Here is a 6,000-nt window from a genome sequence, read left to right as displayed (position 1 = left end):
GTTGAAAGAGTGATTCTGTTGATAGTGCAGTCTTATAAGAGAATTATATTTCTTATGAGAAGTTGAGAGTAATCTGTAAGAAATATGCTTCCCACAATCAGTAGCAAAGCTATGGATCAGTCTGAGACAAAGGAATGGACAAAAAGTTGTAGTGGATGGAAGGAACTGCTAATGCAGCACTTACAGATCAATTTGCAAACTTTTTGAATTAATAAACAAGTGCATCAGGGAGTAGTCTAACAGAATGAAAAGACTTCTGGATTTAAAGTTAAGCATGGATGATTCTGCAGGATTAGAGCATCAATGCTGAGGGTTAAGAGCTTTAGAGGAAAAATTAAATCTTGTCATTTGTCATAGATATAGCTTGAACTCTAGATTCATGTAGTTAAGAGCAGGAGTACTTGTAAATCTGCATATAATCTTGATGCTGAATGCCTGTGTAGACCCAGACTTCAGTTTTTACTCTTTTCCTCATTGGCAATATGGATAATTCAGATCTACAGGCTGTTAAAATTCTCTTTTGCTTAGGAAAGGCAAAGTACAATGACATTTGAAGCTCCTGGTCTGCATGTTTATAGACAGACCAGAGAAGATAAAACTGTGCCCTGTCTAGTCTTCATCTTGCAGTGAGACTGCTTCTTGCTTTGCAGGCCCATTTACTTGATTTGGTTTGATCACAGCTTCCAGGAAATGGAGTGGGGGAAATAGGTTGTCAGCCAAAAGCTGTTGGAGGCACAGATGGCATTGATTCCCTCACCTAAGCACATTTTCTTCCCTTCAGAGTACTTTATATAAATGAAACTATCACTCTTAACTTCTACATATAGAACTTCTTAAAATTATTCTTTTTTGTTTGTTTGGTTTTTTGTTGCTTAGTACCACTCCAGTGTTACTGTATTAAAAGTTTCTTGGAAGATTATTCATTTCAATGAAACTGTTATAAGTAAATCAACTGCAATGCATGATTCCACTGTATTTGAAGTTATAAGTTGCAAGGGTTTTAGGGTACTGAGAGTCCATGGGAATTTGAAGAGCCATGGAACATATTTGCTGCTTTGAAAGAACAGCAGACTGAAAGCAAAGTGCTATCAGTGAAAGTGAAGGCTCTTCTGTGTCTCACGTTTTCATGTAAGAGTTGCTAAATTCTGCTGTGCCACTAGTTCAGTTCCCTTTTGTTGTTTCTGGATGTATCTCAAAAGAATGTGTTGTTCAGTCTACTGCCTTCCTACGGTACTGTGCTAGATCATCTCTGGATGTTCAATTTGATCTGTACGTTAGCATTTGTAACATTTTTGCAAGGATTTCAGCTCATCTCTTGGTTCTGAGAAGTTGTGATTAGATCAATAGTTTGTTTTATATAAAGTCTTCACAATTGAAAAGATTCCTGTTTGCTCTCTGATTGCTTCATTTATTTTGCTGTCTTCATTCCTGTTTGCTGTCTCTGTTGCTCATTTTTTTCTATGTGATCTGTTAGTTGAGCTAAGGGCACAGTAAGACCTGTGTAACCAGTGCTCAGACAGGAAGAGATACTTGAATTAGGGGTAAAGTTTTTGTTTGTTTGTTTTTAAAATTTATTTCCTCATAACTTTGGAGAACATTAAGATCTGAACTTCACCTTCACCTTGCCACATGACACTTATATTTATGCTCACTGAAAAAGAAAAATAATCCAAGTGATATTGATATTCAGAATTGTTTATTATCAATGTAGCTGTTGGAGAGAAGGCACTCATACCATCTTTTTCTTATGACTAATCTTCAGAAGCTGCCTGTATAAAGTTGTTCAGCTCTTGGGAAACTGGACTACTTATGCTGCAACAAAGTACAATATAATAAAGCTAAAAATGAGAAGCAAGTATGTACGAATGCTGTACAGAGCATGAGCTGGAAGGTAAGCCTAGGGTATACTGGAGTTTAAATCGCTCAAAACACCATGAAAGAATTTTTCTATTTGCACAGAAAAATGTACATGTTGTATTCCAGTGGTCTTGGAGAATACAGAAAATCAGAGTATTTTCCATAGGAATAGAAATGCTACTCACTAATGGGAGTGTCCTTCATCAAGTTCCATTCGAGCATCATAGCTAATAAAATTTCTCAGTAGGAAGTATGGCTTCTTGGTGGCTTGTTGGGGATTTTCAAGGTTTCAGCAGGGCTTATGAACCCAGAACCAAGCTGGTTCTGTGTGGGAATGGATGTTTCAATGCTGTGGTCCCTTGGGTTCCAATCGGACTTGTTATGAATAGGCCCAGCTTCAGTTTAATGCTGAAACTAAGGTAGCATCAGCCTCTCTCAAAACACTGGAAGCACTTGCAAAGTTATTGGAGCTATGCCTGGACTTCTTCAGGACACCTCATATCCAGCACTGTGCAGCACTGACATAGGTTTCTGTACAGTCATCTGTAATGTGTCACTACTTTCTCCAGCATGATAACGAGCACCTATGTTTGCTTCTGCCACCCACCCCCACACCCCATCTAGAGTATCCTTGCCTTTTGTTTGCCAAGATAAAGACCGTCTGTCATGGAAATTACAAGTGTTGTGTAACTCTTTATTGTCAAAGATAATGGAAACTTTCAGATACAAATGCTTTCCTATAGGGTGGTGAATAACTTTTTTGTTGTTGTTGCTAATCATTGTCAGCATAATATTATTTATTGGAATTTTTCTCTCTTTTTAGTCTTAATACACTGTGAAAAAAAAAGGAAAAAAAAGTCCCTTATATTAACTCCTTGTGGCAAATTAAGCTTGTTTTAATATTTGAAACTCTATGATAGCACAGGTTAATATTAAATTTGACTGCAGTTTTTGGGGAGAATATTGGTAGTCTGAAGTTAATGTCTTGTGCTTCCATTGTAGTCAGCTTTGGTAAAGAGCAACTGCTTTGTTGCTTCTGTTCAGCAGCTTATGTCTTGTTCTTAGAAAGTATAACAGAGTTCAAAATGTGAAGTAGTCAAAGGTTATGTGCTCATTTCTTGGTCTCTCTGCAGCCTCAGGGCCAGCGTTTCATGACTGTAGGGGTTCTTTGTTAGATGGGTATGAAATGTTCCTCTTAATTTGTGAATACTTCCCTGGACTGTTTCCAGTCCTCTTTTATTAGTATCTCTCACTTTCTGAGGTTAGACTTAGATTTTGGAATTTCTCTTTTAAAAATCTCATGGCTTTCAGCTAACCCAGGTCCTTTTAATAGTGACCTTTGTTAGAGCTGAACCAATATCTTAACTCTCTTTGGTTCCCAGACTTGGAATAGACAGTAGCAACACATGAAGTTCAAGATTATAAAAGTAAATAAATTATGGCCCTGTTAAATTGCTGGTGAGACAATTTACATTGAACAGGTAGCAATAGTGGAAGAATGAAAACTGCAAATGTTAAAGGTTTTGGCTATGAATGAAAATATATTACTTAAAGATGAAAATATCATAGGAAACTTCGAAAACATACTATACCTTTTTGTGTGTGTGTAGGCACAGTGGTCATGGGGCAGTGTTATTTGCTGTCCATTTACACCATCCTTGTGGAAAGTCTTCCATTTAAGCAAATGGTAGCAGCAAAGTTGCTGCTTTCCCATCTGTTCAAGTTTTACATTTACGAATTCTAAGAGAAACACATAGGTTGGAAAGAAGCACTAAAAATTACACAGCTCAGCCTTCTGCTCAACTGAACCCAGTTAGGGCAGGGTGCTTAGGGCCATGTCTGGCACCTGCCCCCGTGGGCTCCTTGTTCCAGGGCTTGCTCACTCACACACAAACATGAGAATTCCTGTAATAGCATCTTAACTACATTCAGCTCAGTTAAATATATTATGTTCCTCTACCTTTGTTTCAGATTTTAATATCTGTGTAATATATACTGTTTCCATTTCAGTAGAGCTTAAATGTGGTTCTGAAACATGAAATATGAATTAGTTTGCACAAGTGTATCTAACTTGAAACAAGGTCTTTGTGAATGGCAGTTCTGGGCACATTGAGATCATTGGGACCCGAAGCAAATGCACATTTGTGGTCTAAATTAACAGCTAAAAGAATGGCATAAATGTCATGAACATCCAGATTTTTCAGTATTCTCAGTCACTGGGGCTTCTGAGGCATATCTGGTTTCTTGATGAAGATTTCTTGGACAGCATCTGGAATGAGTCAAATCCAGGAACATTCTTGATGGAAATAATAGCAGAAATACTGTAAGCCTTAACAAAAGTAAACTGATTCATTTTTTAGCAATGACAACTCTGTTTTCTCAATGCTAGTGCTTACTAAGCTGTCCTTGCAAACTGAACTCTCATTTAGAACTGAAAGCTAGCTCCCTATTGTAAATAAAATGGGCCCAGGGATTGAGCTTGAGCAGGGCAGCTGCTTGTTCATACTGTTAAATTGCTTCAATCTTCCTGGCATGGTTTTTACTTATACTGCCTAGAATCTCTGGGGCCTTTTTCTGTCCTGGCATATTTTGGGTGATATCCCATGCCAGGAGCCATTTCCAGCAAGTGGTGTAGGTGACTCCACTTCTGTTTCCTTCCACCCTGATTGGCCGTGCAACGCTATCCCAACAGGTTCTGTAGCCTCGAACGCCTCAAATGCCATCATGTCACACAGCAGGACAGAGAATACATGCCCTCAATATCATTCCATGGAAATACTGTCCTAATAGCTGTGATATAACCCTCATATACTAAAAAATTCCCACAAATATTGTCAGAGCATAGGGGGTGCTATGTAGGACTCAGAGGAGTACAGCTAAGAAGATTTTGGAGTCAAAATACAAGGTCAGATGTTTAGGAAGAAAGAGCACGAGCTGTGCATGCAAATGAGAACTGTTTTACCATGAACCTGATATTTATTTGTTTGTTTGTTTATTTATTTATTTTCTTTTTTAGGGACATTGCTGTCCAAGAGAATCAGGTGGACGTGTGCAGTGTGTAAGGTCAGTGCCATGGGCATTTTTCCCTATTGATTATTATCAATTGTATTATACTTTGTTCCAAGGAATATGCATGTTATTCCATCTAGATAGACTGTTCTTTGCTTCCTGTCAAGCCAAGTATGCTGCTGAGTAACTGAGTCATGGATGTGTATACAAGCTAAATCCTGTGGTCTTATCTCAGTCACACACACCCACAGTTGACTTAAGGAGGACCAGTGTGAAAACAGTGAAGTCAAGCATAAAGGTAGTAGAAAACTGAAGTTATTGTTGCCTGTCCCTGTAGCTCTAGAAACTACAGCAAAGCCATGACTGGTGCTGTCCATTCTGTATCTTGTCTGACTCAGTGGTTCTGTGACACAAACAACAATCTAAAAAGATTCTTTCTTCCTCTTTGTTTATGTGTTTACCCTTACATTTAAACTCTTCTCTGAAGACAGAGTTATGAATTTTCTCAGGGTCTCTCCTGCAGTCCTTAAGAGCATTTCACAAAAATTCTTATTCAGGAAAATTTCCTGAATATAATCTTGCAGCATCTTGTGGACCTTTGCCAGGAAGTTTCACAGGTACTGACAGCAGAGAGGTTAGAAATCTGGGATTTGGCTCCATTCAGCTCCAAATGGAAGTGCATGTGCTTCATGCTTGCAGGAAGTACTCAGGTTGTTTGCATTCCCTTGTTCAAGTTCCTGCAGTCTGTTCCAGTCCCTTTGCCACTCCAGTGCTAACTACACTGTCTGTAAGCAGCACTGTGCTAGGTGTGTTTCCAGTGTGACATCTCCCCTTTGGATCCACTTTTCTTTCTCACTCAGATTAGTGCCAAAGTTCAATTTCAGCACCATTAGCTTCATAACTGCTTTTTCCATTGCTCTTTTCATGGTCCATCAGCTTCATATCCTAGTGCACCCAGTTGGTGTGTCCATTCTGTGCCTGCTCTTACCAAAGGCCATTCCCCAGCAGCACCATCTCACCAGCTTCATTTTGATCTCATCCACAATCATGCTGCAGTGCCTCCATTCACATGTTAACTATATGCTGAAGAACAGTCCTCTCTGAAAGCAGCAGAGGAGAAACCAGGGGCCTGTT

The sequence above is a fragment of the Acanthisitta chloris genome, unplaced genomic scaffold (assembly GCF_000695815.1).
Source record: "Acanthisitta chloris isolate BGI_N310 unplaced genomic scaffold, ASM69581v1 scaffold19419, whole genome shotgun sequence".
Lineage (NCBI taxonomy): Eukaryota > Metazoa > Chordata > Aves > Passeriformes > Acanthisittidae > Acanthisitta > Acanthisitta chloris.
This window is presented reverse-complemented; position numbering follows the sequence as displayed.